Source organism: Osmerus mordax, chromosome 20, assembly GCF_038355195.1.
Source record: "Osmerus mordax isolate fOsmMor3 chromosome 20, fOsmMor3.pri, whole genome shotgun sequence".
In the NCBI taxonomy this organism is placed as follows: Eukaryota; Metazoa; Chordata; class Actinopteri; order Osmeriformes; family Osmeridae; genus Osmerus; species Osmerus mordax.
The window spans coordinates 2,264,326-2,278,410 of record NC_090069.1 but is presented as its reverse complement, the minus strand read 5'-3'; the positions used below and the strand labels follow the sequence as shown (position 1 = coordinate 2,278,410).

The following is a 14,085-nucleotide window of genomic DNA, read 5'->3' as shown; positions in this document are numbered from 1 at the left end:
CGTGCTACAGACATGACTCACCTAATTCAATTAGGCTACGTTTCTGTGGCAATGTTTTTTCTTTTGACTTGCTGTGTCCACACAGATAGAAAAAAGAAATAATTGCTTTTGATATTACAAATTGAGAAAATTAGTCCCATCCCATGAGCCCGATCGAGATTTCCTGGCTTTTATAATGCCTGGCGATTGAAAGTGTTTATTTTATAATTTTGTTCCGGCAACTTCATGTAGTATACATAGTAGGAGGGATTTACTACCATTTTTGGTAAGGGTTTAATGACGTAATGTCCACAGCCAGCGCCCCTTTACACAAGCAGAATACGCGCTCCACTTGCTAAATCAGACTGTACAGTGAATATGGCGTGTGGCTATAGACATAGAGCTGCCCCAAAAACAAACTAGAATTTATATTTCCTATCCGTTTTTGTAGAAGACAGCTGGATCATACAGTTCTCGTGTAGTACAACATATGTCCGCTGAGTGGTGAATCTGATTTAATCTTGTTCCTTTTTTTATTTTACCTTTTTTTCTGAGCTGGCGGGAGAGCACTTGCTAAAGCTGGAAGGGGCGGGTGCTAGCAGCTAAGCTAGTTGGCGTTAGCAACACAGTACCACACACCGACCACGGGAGAAGCTTGCTAGATGACATCAGCAGCCAAACAGATTTTACATTTTTTCCTTTTATTTGCTTTTCCCCTTTGATTAACTGTTACATTTTTCTGTTATTCTGAAATTAATACCCAACAAGCTAGCTAACTGACAACAGTCACAATGTCTGATAATCAGAGCTGGAACTCTTCGGGTTCAGAGGAAGATTTAGAAACAGAGTCAGGACAGCCTGTTGTTGGGTCAGCAGAGTTCGGAGGAATCCTCAGCAAGGTAAGAATAAAACGGTTTATATCTGAGAACAGTTTGGAGATAACTGGTTACCACTGCGTATAATGTAAGTTAGGTTAGCTCTTTACCTATTTACTGCGAAGTGATCACCCCCGTCTTGGCAAAGGTAGGTAGCTAACCTGCATGGGTTGTTCAAATAACAATATATGACTAGAAAACGTTACTGATAGGCTAATGTTTTGTTTGTTATGTATTACACGTTTGTTTGTCTGAGAGTGTTTTTGAAATGTACAATTATAGAGTTTAAATACAATAACAAGAAAGGATACGGTAACGTTAGCCACTTTTTAAATTGAGATTGACAGCTGGTTGACCAACCTCGACTTTTTTGGGGGGTCTTTCACGCCTTGCTGTTAAACTCAACTTAAAGCTTAAAGCTAGTCAAGTACACGTGAAGTGGTTGCATTGGATGTCTGGATGAATTAGGAAATGAACGTTACATAACTATTGTTTCATGTGGACTAGCTGTTTGGGTTTGTTTAAAGAAGTGTGTGCGTGCCTCTGAGGGTGTATACTTGACATTATGGGTATGGCAGTACATGGAGTGACTGTAATGATTAGCAAATGGTTAGCAAAGATGTTTTAAAAGGGACTGGGAGTTCAAAGAACAGTATTGTATTTTCCAGTCTTGTATTTGCTTGGCTGGTGTAAGAAAAAACGTGTCATGCTTCAATCAGGTGCCTCGTTGTCAACTTGCCAATCCACGTTTTGGAGCAAAAGCTAGATAATGTTTGCTTGCCTTGCAATACTGTGTTTGCAGCGGGTCATGCTGTGATAACGAAAACCAAAGATTTGGCCCGTCTGTCAGATACTATCAGGCTTTCCTCCCAAGTTTCCTTCCCTAACGTTATTCCCCACATAAACGTGCCAATTTCCCTTCTTTCCTCTAGTGGACAAACTACATTCATGGCTGGCAGGACCGTTGGGTGATGTTAAAGAACAACACGCTGAGCTACTACAAGTCCCAGGACGAGAGGGAGTTTGGCTGCAGAGGGTCCCTCTGCCTCAGCAAAGCTGTCGTCACTGTGAGTTCAGACAGACTTGCTACCTGCTTCAGCTTAACTATCAGAGCACACATCCTCCCCACGCTATGACACAGGAAGACATGGAAAAGATCGAATCGTGGCCATACATGTATGTCCAATGCGCATGTAGGAAGCGTGGCAGACCATCAGGAACTGGAAATGCGCAATTCTAACAGTAACGGCCAATACAGTGGTTAATGCCAAGGAAATGTCTGTGTTACTGTGACGAGACGCATTTGGAGCCGCTGGCCTTGTCGTGGTAATGAAAGGCTGGAGTGTTTGTGTGTTGTGACACAGAGATGTGTGGTAATCATGGGAGGTTTTGGGGATATGGAACTACCTAGAGTGGAGATTAGGGCCATTGCGGTGTCTCCTGATTCAGGCTGTGCCAAGTAAAGACAGGCGTGCGCATACACACACACACACACACACAAACAAAATGTGGCCTCACAAAGTTGGCTGGGTTTCCTGTCACCGTGGCTGTACTGAACCCCCAGCGTGGTCTGTAGAACACTGCTGCCCGGGCTAGCACGAGGTTTAACAGCTTGTCAGGTGACAGAGTTCACCGTGAGAGGGCTGGACCATTGTCTGACACTCTTTCCTGGAAATCTCCAGACTTCCACGATGTAATTCGAGTGTTGACAGATTACAAACGACGACTGAATGCTTGAGCAACACTACGCACGATATCGCTGCTAACTAACTTCCTAAAATGTATGAAACACACATCTATATGGAAGATGTATATATATTTTTTCTCTCCCTCCAACGGAGTTGGAATTGTTGTGGCAACTAACAAAGTGGGCCCTGTCCTCCATCAGGCTGTTAAACCTGTTGAACCGAGTCCCTTAATCATTAAGCTGCGGCTAGTCTGGTCCCCTGGCCTTCGTCACTCTGTGCTGTGCACACAGCTGACTCCTATCTGCGTCCAGATCTGGTGGCCCCCGGTGGCCCCCGGTGGCCCCTGGTGGCCCCCGGTGGCCCCCGGTGGCCCCTGGTGGCCTGCTTATCGCACGTTTCACACTCTCTCCGTCACCTCCCAGTGGAGGCCGGGTGACTGATTGACGGAGGCCTGTCCCAGAAGGCTCTGTTGACTCTGTGTGACCGTGAGCATCAGTGACTTACTGTTTCACTGTCTGGGCCCTGGGCCTGAAGCCTCTAATCTGCCCCCAATCTGCCCCCATTCACACTGTGTTTATTCAGCTTTGCCCGTCACCCCTGCTATTGTCAATACCAACTGTGTGTGTGTCACTGTGTGTGTGTCACTGTGTGTGTGCCTTTCTGGTAACCTACCTACAGTATGCAAACGGCCTAGCTTAGCGTCCAGTGTTAGCGTGGACGTGTCCGAATACGCTGGATGAGAGCGTCTGCTAAATGACAAAATGAATACGATTCTTAGAATTCACGAAACTCAACGTCACTTTATTTTCCGACACGGTGGTCCGCGTGGAACCAAATGCAACGCAGTGCAGAACCAGCAATACGCGCATGATCTTGGCATTTCACAAGTCTGCTGTGGTTTAAACGCCTGGCAGTCTTCCCTCTGAGGATGGGGCTAAGGGGGGGGGGGGGGGGGGGGGGGTCTGCATATACCAGAAACTCTGCGCCTATAGACATTTGTTCCAGTGTTTCCAAAAACAACTCCCTTTTATGTAGGGTCAGTTAAAGCCATAATGATTTAACATTTGTGAATCATTCAGCCGACGCATACACAGACCATGAGCCGGGGGGGGAGGGGGGGAGGGGGGGGGGGATTGAATGCGCTCAGAAGCAACAGGATTAGACGATCTGGTAATCAGATTAGAATCTACAATGTCTCATTGTGTTATCGGGACACACTAACACAAATCCAAGAGAACATGGCGAAGGATAGCCAGTCTGGCATTTTCGATAACAGACAATCGAGTTCCCAAATGGTTGCGATTGCATTTGGGTCTGGAATGTTCCATTTTTTCCGACGGTGACGTGTTCTGGGCCTGTGTCAGGGGCAGGTGGCCTGAGGGATGCTTATTTTGGCCTCGGATGGGAGTGCTCACGACGTCTCTGTTAGTCAGTCAACCTTGTCACCACATCTCAAACAAGGCCAAAAGGCACCGTAAGACAAACACGCGCACACACACACACGACTGCCCCCATTTGTAGAGTAGCAGATGCTCTTACCGGGTGAACCTGAAGGCAGTAGAGTTTCAGAGGCAGTCAGGGATGCAAGGCAGTAGATCTTCAGAGGCAGTCAGGGATGCAAGGCAGTAGATCTTCAGAGGCAGTCAGGGATGCAAGGCAGTAGAGTTTCAGAGGCAGTCGGGGATGCAAGGCAGTAGAGTTTCAGAGGCAGTCGGGGATGCAAGGCAGTAGAGTTTCAGAGGCAGTCGGGGATGCACACTGCAGCCTGGAGAATCACCTGCCTCTTAGAGACAGCCCCACCAGGAGGCACAGCACCCCCCTCCACTAAACCCTGATCTGGGACCAGCCCGGTCTGTCTCTCCCTCTGTGGTTGAGGTCCGAGTTTGGGCGGCTAGACTGGTCCCAGACCTGTGTCTGAGGAGGGCAGGTGCTTAGACAGAGGAGGTCAAAGGTCACGGAAGCAGCTGGAAGGTGGAAGCTTGGGGAAGCGCGCACAGAGAGTGTCTCTGGACAGCGGCGGGAGTGCAGCTCACATCCTCCGAGAGTTCCTGGATGTTTGGAAGCGTTTCATTCGCAGAACAACCATGTCAGCCTGGCGAACATCGTCTTGATGCTGCTGTGACGGCAAACAGGCCTCAGGTAACCGGGCAGAGAGAACGCACACCTGTCGATCCAAGCCTTGTGTGCTTGTTTAACCCTCGTGCTGCCTTCGGGTCACATGACCCAAAAGTTCATAACGAATCACCGTTGTGTTTAGCCAATTTTACCCAATACAAAAACAAATACAATAATTTTCTTTTAACCATTGCAATGTGGGGGGTCTGAGACAGCCCGACAGTTAAAAGAAAATGCTTCACTTTGTTTTTGTAGGAGGTAAATTTGTCGCAATACGACGGTGGGTCACAATGACTGATGGGTCAGAATGACCCGAAGATAACACAAGGGTTAAAGGGTGTTTCACGACGTAGCGCTGGCGGCTAGAACAGGAGTGACTGTTGGCAGGAGACAAAGGCTGTGTGTGTGTTTGTGTGTGTGTGTGTGTGTGTGTGTGTGTGTGTGTGTGTGTGTTTGTGTGTGTGTGTGTTTCTCTTGGGCTTGGATTAGCTCTCCACCATGTCCAGACAGGCAAGAGCGAAGATCCCAGGCAGGTAACATGTCCCAGCAGGAGAACAGGACTAGGAGGGGCTGCCTCGGTGTGTGTGTGTGTGTGTGTGTGTGTGTGTGTCTCGTCCTGAGGCATGTCCCGTCCCTGAGGGAAGCAGGGTAACCTGCGGTAACCAGGCGCTAGGGGAAAACAGACCAGGACAGTCTGTCTCTTCTCTCTGAGATGAAAGACGAGCGCTCTCCACACCTGCTCCAACACTACTGAATGTTATGGAAGACTTCTCTGCACCAGACTAACACACTCCGGAGCCTGCTGTTCTCTCTGTGTGTGTGTGTGTGTGTGTGTGGATACACGTCTGTGTGTGTGTGTGTGTAAGTTACTGTGTGTGTGTGTGTGTGTATGTTGCAGTGTGTGTGTGTAAGTTACTGTGTGTGTGTGTTGCAGCAAATCTGCCATGGTGCTTGTAGAACGGCTGAGTGGTCACACAGCTCAGAGTCTTGTGGTTCTGCAGGCTGGGCGCTCCTCCCCCACCCCTCCCTCTCTCATTCAGTCCAATTTGGACAGTCAGCTGAATGCTATTACAGCTAGTGTGCCTGGCAGGCCTTCTACAGCACGGCTCACACACACACACACCACTGGGCACAGGCTGAGATGGAGATGGAGAGATAGTGTGTGTGTGCGTACTTCAGAGCGAGAGTGTGTTTGGTTAACCTATGAGGCACTGGGGCCGTGGTTGACATGAAGTCACAATGGAGACGTTTGGATTGGGCACGCGTCCTGCTGTCTCTGGTTTAGACAGCACTGGAAGGGGGGGGGGGGGGGCAGTAGGTCTGTAGGCAGTAGGTATGTTGCTCCAGGTTTAGCTTCTACTCTTGCCATGGTAAATGCACCCCACTCACTCACTCACTCACTCGCAGAGACACATGTACACACACACAGTAGGCTACCATATGCCTGGGACCAAGTCTGATCTAGACTGTGTTCTGTGTTTTGGATCCTTCAGATATGAAGCTATCTTCCTCCTGTGGCCCTCTGCAGGAGTAACCTGTGAGCTGGCTAGCTGGGTACTGGGAGCTGGCTAGCTGGGTACTGGGAGCTGGCTAGCTGGGAGCTGGCTAGCTGGGAGCTGGCTAGCTGGGAGCTGGCTAGCTGGGTCCTGGGAGCTGGCTAGCTGGGAGCTGGCTAGCTGGCTAGCTGACTGCTCAGCAGCCTTGTCTGCGCTCTGATCCATTAGTGGATTGGTTTGCAGGAGTCAGGATGTAATGCTGGCTGAGTCAGTACCGTCCAGGCCTCTGTCAGGCGTTTCCTTTGAGCTTCCACGCTACGGATTTATCTAAAGCAACAGTTTGAGGGTTGCGAGAACGAGTTAAACAGGTGTGTTCCCGTTCCTGCCCCAGCGGCTCACGGAGCCGTGTGTTACACTCCCAGGTGTGGGAAGAAGGAGAGAAAAGGCGGGGGAGGGAGGGAGGGAGGGAGAGAGGGGGAGAGAGGGAGGGAGAGAGAGAGAGAGAGAGAGAGAGAGAGAGTAGTGATCCCTCTTTTTCAGTGTTGACATTTGAAAAAGTGGTCTTTGCAGAAAGTAGGCTAGGTCTTTACAGGAAATAGGCTAGGTCTTTTCCTCCTCACCCTCTGACGTTTCCTGTGCGTGGAGCCGGACAAGGTCACGGCAAAGAGGGGATGCAGGCCACATGCCTGTCCCAACCTGGCCCCTCCCCCTCCCCCCTCTCTCTCAAACAGATAAACTTTCTCTCCCTCACATTCTCCTTCCTCCTCTCACGTTTACATTCAGTCATTTAGCAGACACTTTTATCCAGAGCGACTTACAAGAAAGAGCAAAAGGTGCTTAGGTCAATGATCATAAACAACGAGATAGCCCCAAAAACAATGTGGGTAGCCAAAACATGAAGCATACATTGTGAAAAGCAAACAAGAGCCAATGGGCAGAACCAGAAGAGTGTGTAGTTAAACAAATTACAATTACGCAACATGATCCTCGAAAGTGCCCAGAGTGTACCTGGAGGAAAGCAAGCAACAATAATATAACTCATAGCGAGTACAATTAGTCAAATCAGTTACAACTAACCAAGTTCAACAAGTCCCTCAATATGTGTCATTGTGTTCCTGGAGGAAATAAACTAACATCCGATCCAACGAATCTTTTTTTCTCCTTCCTCACCAGTTTCTGGAGGCCTGCTCTGTGTTTCTGAACCCCAGCTGAACGTTGTGGTTATGTTTGGTTTCTCAATGCTGCTCTACCCCTCCCCCTCTCATAGACAGGGGGGGAAATAAAGTGAATCAGCCACCGTCCAAATGGCTAGTGAATGTTCACATTCAATAGCCATCAATAGATTTCCATTGTTAGTTTTTTTGGGTGGTGAGGCTGGTGAGGGCATATTTTCCCGGCATTTGGGCTGGTTGCCGCTGACAATGTTGTTTTCGCCAAGCCCCGGTGTTTACCTCCAGTGATGAGAGGTGACAAAGTTTGGTTATGCAAATAATGAGGCCTGTCACCAATGGTTTCATTCTTCAAGCAAACTGTGTGTTGGTTAGCTCTCTCAGAGCTCTCTCCTGTTCCCTGCTCTGAGTTTGTGAACACACACCACACCACACACACAGTACACACCGCACATGCAACACACACATACACTACACACACACGTACACACACACACACTTTATTTTTGTCTCTGTTTCTCGTCTTGTCTCAGCGACCAGACAGATCTGTCTCTGTCTCGAACCTTCTCGTCTGTTTACATAAGCTTGGGTTCGTCCCACTAGCTCTGTCCCCAAGTCTCTGACCCCCCCCCCCCCCTCCCCTCCAGCCCTGGTTCCCAGAACACCCATGACCCCCCTCGACCACGTTCCTGGAAGCCCATCCAGAGGCCTCGCGGCTCCCATCCCTGCCCCCCGCGGCTCCCCTGGTACCCTCCAATCCCACCCTGGTCCCAGGGGGCAGGAAGGCTCCACCTCTAACATCTGAGAGACCTGCTACTCTAAACACACCCAGCCCCATCCATCAGCCCTGGAGAGCGCTCCCTGGTTTCATGTGGCCAGAGGGAGCACGTGTTTGTGATGCTAATATGAGAGCACTCTCTCCCTGGAGGAGAGCTTCCCAGCTAGTGCTCCTTTCGACTCCGTGATAATCTTAGCCTCGAGGAAAACGGAAGCTGTGAGCTTTTTTTCCCCCTCGACCTTCATGCGCTACCTCTCCCTCCTCATCGACTGTTTCATCTGTGACGGATGTAGCTACCCAACGGAGGGGATCGGATATCGCCGACATCTGCATGTGGATTTGATGATGTGCCCCTCCCCCCTCCAACCTACCACCCCTCGATCCGCAGTCGATGTTCTAAACACTAAGCTATAACCCCCCCGTCCCCACACATTAGCCAGACCCCGACCCCTGTAGAAGGTGATCACGTGGTCCAGAAGCGCGGCGAGGCTGGCGTTGGGCATCGTCGTAGCGGGCTCTCTGCTAGCGTCTGGTGTGGCCGTCCGCAGTTTAGCGCCGCCGCCGCTAGCTACGGTTCTGTCTGACACCCGACTCTCATTCATTTCGTATTTCATGCTCGTCTGTTCTCTAGCGCTCCCTGTGTACCCATCTCTGCTGAGTCCTCGCATGCCCTTGACCACACACACACACACACTCTGGCACACACACACACACCAGCCCACCCTAAAGCGCTGTGATTAGCTCTGTCTGGTGATTTAGCTCTGGGGTCTTGAGCTTTTCACTGCCGAGGCGTCCTTCGGAGCATCGTAAACACACACACACACACACACACACACACAGCCAGAGGTAGCACTTGTGCCAGTGCAGCATTTTCCCTGAGCAGAGACAGCGAGGGAAGAGAGATCTGTAATGATGCTGTTGGTCTCCTTAAAAGGCCTGCATCTCTCTCTCTCTGCTGCACCCCCAGAGCACAGACCCACAGACTGGAAGATGTCTAGTCTGGGAGCCTGTAGGCTGGCATGCTTCAGATGGGTTGTATGTGGACTGAAGCTGTCAGTGGAGCCTGCGCAGTCCCAGGGTTTTCTGTCTTTGTTCTGTCTGCCTGCCTGTCTGTCTGACTGCCTGTCTGACTGCCTGTCTGACTGCCTGTCTGACTGCCTGTCTGACTGCCTGTCTGACTGCCTGTCTGACTGCCTGTCTGACTGCCTGTCTGACTGCCTGTCTGGCTGCCTGTCTGACTGCCTGTCTGACTGTCTGTCTGACTGTCTGTCTGACTGTCTGTCTGACTGCCTGTCTGACTGCCTGTCTGTCTGCCTGTCTGCCTGTCTGACTGCCTGTCTGTCTGCCTGTCTGACTGCCTGTCTGACTGTCTGTCTGACTGCCTGTCTGACTGCCTGTCTGACTGCCTGTCTGACTGCCTGTCTGACTGCCTGTCTGACTGCCTGTCTGACTGCCTGTCTGACTGCCTGTCTGACTGCCTGTCTGGCTGCCTGTCTGACTGAGCCAAAGCTGCAGTTTGTCTCTGACCACGCAACCCCCTGGGAGGCAGACCAGGAGTCTGCCTGCAAACCCGTTCGGTTATGTCACACACACACACACACATACACGTACACACACACAGACACTCCAAGCAGAGATTGAAAACAAACCGTTAAAACACCGTCTTGGAGGATGTGCCTGTTTACAGTCGGAGGGTCACATGTCCCAGCTGTTTGTATGGGTCAGGGTGCTCTGCCTCTCCTTCCCTCCTCCTCTCCTCCTCTCCTCCTCCCTTTCGTTATTCTACTCTCTGTTTAAAATACATGTTTATTTTTCTACTTGTTTATTTACAGTTCTTTAAACAGTCATTGACCCAGTAGTGTGGCCTGCAATGAAATGCTCTCCAGCTGTAGTTTTGTTCGTTGTTCATTTGTCAGTTTGATGGTGTTATGAATATATTCCATATATTTCATAAATGTATAATCACATACTCTCTTTTTGTTTCTATCCCTCTCTCTCTTACTCTCTCTCTTACTCTCTTATTCTCTCTCTCTCTCTTACTCTCTCTCTTACTCTCTTATTCTCTCTCTCTCTCTTACTCTCTCTCTTACTCTCTTATTCACTCTCTCTCTCTTACTCTCTCTCTCCCCCCCCCGTCTCTCCCCCTCTCGCTCCCAGCCACATGAGTTTGATGAGTGTCGTCTGGACATCAGTGTGAACGACAGCGTGTGGTACCTGAGGGCCCAGGACCCCCAGCACAGGCACCAGTGGATCGACTCCATCGAGCTGCACAGGGTAAGAGGCCCCCTGACCCCGCCCGGCCCGACCCGGCCCTCACACACCCTGCCACTGGCAGGTTGGGATTACGGGCCTTGCGTTGATCAACGTAAACCTAAATCCACTCGAGGTTTTGAAATGTGGTGTTTGGCAGGATTGTGTTGCATTAGTGTGTGTCTGTGTCTGTGTGTGTGTGTGTGTGTGTGTGTGTTTCTATCAGAATAACGGGGAGGGGAGAAGAGACAAGGGAGGATTCCCGCCCACATGCCTCGGTCCTCCTGCGCCGGCCGGCCTGCTGGCAAGTCTGGTTGACCTCCGCTCAGTCCGGAATCGTTCACCTGAATCATTCACGTGATTCCTTCACGTGATTCATTCACCTGAATCATTCACCCCCTAGATTACTCCAGAGCCCCTAAACTGTACTGTGTCTGTGCGTTTTTCAATGTTAGTGAGACTCTGTAAGATGTGGTGTGTATGAGGTGTGTATGAGGTGTGTATGAGGTGTGTATGAGGTGTGTATGTGGTGTGTATGCGGTGTGTTTGTGTATAGTGCGTTTCCCTATTGGAAGCAGGTCTGTGCAGATAAGGGGGAGGGAGGGGCGGGAATAGTTTTCTGTCTGTATGAAGGACAACAGATGCAGGGAGGGCTTCTGAACACACGTAGCTACTGATCTGTTTCTACCTCGCACACACACACACACAGATACACACACACACACACATACACACACACACACACACAGAGATACACACACACAGATACGCACACACACATACACACACACAGATACACGCACACACACAGATACACACACACACAGATACATGCACATACACAAATACACACACACACACGGATACACACACACACAGATACACGCACACACACAGATACACACACACACAGATACACGCACACACACAGATACACACACACACAGATACACGCACACACACAGATACATACACACACACAGATACATACACACACACAGATACACGCACACACACGGATACACACACACACAGATACACACACAGACAGATACACACACACAGATACACGCACACAGATACACGCACACACGGATACATGCGTTGAACGAGGCTGTGCATCACTGATCCAGCTTATAATGTTTTCCACAGACGCCTGATCCTCACGGATTGAGGTCTTATTACTCACAGAGGGAGGAGAGAGACAGAGAGGCAGAGGGAGAGAGAGGGAGGGAGGGAGGGGGCAGGGAGGGGCAGGAGAAATAGGTGGAGAACAGGTTGGGTAAAAAGATTTGGAAATGGGAATTAGGCGGGAGGGTGGAACATAAACATTAAATAATAAGAAGAGAAGAACAGTGTGTGTGTTTAACTGTATCATATTAATACTTCACCCACTTTACCCTCACTGTAAAGTATGTATTCTATGGACAGTAGTTTATAAATCATAAGAACTGGGAGAGAGCTCTGGATGTTTGGAGGAAGGGAAATGAGCCACCACACCCTTCCAGAGTTTTCTAGACATGTGCTGTCACTTGTGGGGAGATCCCTCCCTCCCTTCCACACCTCCCTTCCTCCCAGGGTGACCCTCTGATTCAGACGGAGCACGGGGAAATGAGTCACACACACACACACACACACTCCTGGTGAGTCACCATTCAAGCTCTCCGTGTCAGGGGGGCCCCTCTCCCTGTTCCACATGACTCAAAGCTCTTAAGTAGCTGAGTGTCTCTCTCACACACACACACACACACACACGAATACACAAAGAGTACGCACGCAGACACACACACTCCCTCTCACATACACACGGATAAACCCCCCTTGTCGAGCTCTTATCCCACGTAGACTGGTTACCGTGGCGTCCTGTCCTGGAGTTGAGTTACACGGTCTCTTGCAGGTGCTCTGATAGCGATCTCCTTCTCAGAGGACAAGAGGAACAGGAGATGCAAAAACTGCTACGATTTATTGGTTTCATAGGCCTGGTCCACAACACACACACCTTACAAACTCACACACACGCCTTACGCACATACCTACCATACACCTTACCCACACACACACACCTTCCACACACACCTTACCCACGCACACACCCCGTACACACACACCAGCATCTCTCCAGTCTGTCCTGGTCATGTGACTGAATCAGCAGCGTGCTCTCTCGAGATGAACTGAATCACGGATGCAGTTCCTTTCTGCAGGTTGTTGCTGCAGAGTGTGTGTTCGTGTGTGTGTGCGTTTTGTCTGTTTTGGTGTGGGTCCTCAGCCGGTTGACACGGTAACCATTATTGAAAGATCCTATCTGCACATCTTTTTATTAATATTATTATTCTGATTTGCCCTGGACATACGTAGACCTGCTATGATGTGGTTCGGCTTTAATCAAGCAGATAAAAGAAGGTTGTCTTTTTTAATCAGCAGCTGTTTCATACAGAGAGAAGGCTGGGGTACTCCTCTGGCTGCAGCTGATTGGCTGGAAGTGGACAGAGGGGATTGGTCGGAGCGCTGCCCGGCAGGGAAAGGGTTACCATTGGCCGATGACCGATAGTGACTCCTGCATTAGTAGTGGGCTATGCTGCTGCTGCTGATGGAGGGCGCCCCCTTGTGGCTGGGTTTGGAAACGCACTTGGTGGAAGCCATTCTATCTTTAATTAACTTAGTCTTTGAGCTCTCTCTTAGAACTCCTTCTCTCTTTGTCTTATCTCTCACTGTCTGCATCTGTCCCTCTCTTTGTCTCTCTCGCTCTCACCTCTCTCTCTTCATCTCTGCCTCTATCTCTGTCTCTCTCACTCTTCTCTCTCTCTTTGTCTCTGCCTCTCTGTGTCTTTCTCTTCCCCTCTCTCATCTCTCTCTCTGTGTCTTTCTCTTCCCCTCTCTCTCATCTCTCTCTCTGTGTCTTTCTCTTCCCCTCTCTGTCATCTCTCTCTCTGTGTCTTTCTCTTCCCCTCTCTCTCATCTCTCTCTCTGTATCTTTCTCTTCCCCTCTCTCTGCCTCTCTGTATCTTTATCTTCCCCTCTCATCTCTCTCTCACTCTTCTCTCTCTCTTTGTCTCTCTGCCTCTCTCTGTATCTTTCTCTTCCCCTCTCATCTCTCTCTCTCTGTGGGTCATTTGAACTGACAGGAAGGGTTACATAAGAGCACACAGGAAGGGTTTATCCTTTATCTGGACAGGAAGTCACCAGATGCTGCATCCTGTCCCTCAGTGGTGACTGTCCCCCGTGTCACGCTGCAAGCCCGGCCTGGCGCCTTGTCACCGCGGCTCGTCACGTGCTCCGCTGGCCAGGCACAACCGGAGGGTTTACTGTCGAGTCCCTCGGCCCAGTATTCACCTCTCTGTCTTACCTCCTTCCTTGTAGTCCAGGGGGATGAGAGCATTAGAAATAGCACATTTACTCACATTGAGGCAATTACTATCTTATATATAATATATATACTATCTTACTATAATTCTATCTTGCGGTACTTGGTGGGGTCTGTGTGTGTGTCAGTGTGTGTGAGGTTGTGGTGTAGAGAGCTCTGTGTGTGTGTGTGTGTGAGGTAGTGGTGTAGAGTGCTCAGTGTGTGTGTGTGAGGTAGTGGTGTAGAGTGCTCAGTGTGTGTGAGGTAGTGGTGTAGAGTGCTCAGTGTGTGTGAGGTAGTGGTGTAGAGTGCTCAGTGTGTGTGTGTGTGTGTGTGTGAGGTAGTGGTGTGGAGTGCTCAGTGTGTGTGAGGTAGTGGTGTAGAGTGCTCAGTGT

General features: G+C 49.9%; 1 pseudogene; it reads left to right on the top strand.

The window, feature by feature from the left end:
- Positions 1-357: 357 nt before the first annotated feature.
- LOC136964534 (ceramide transfer protein-like) overlaps positions 358-14,085 on the top strand; it is a 22,430-nt pseudogene continuing 8,702 nt past the window's right edge.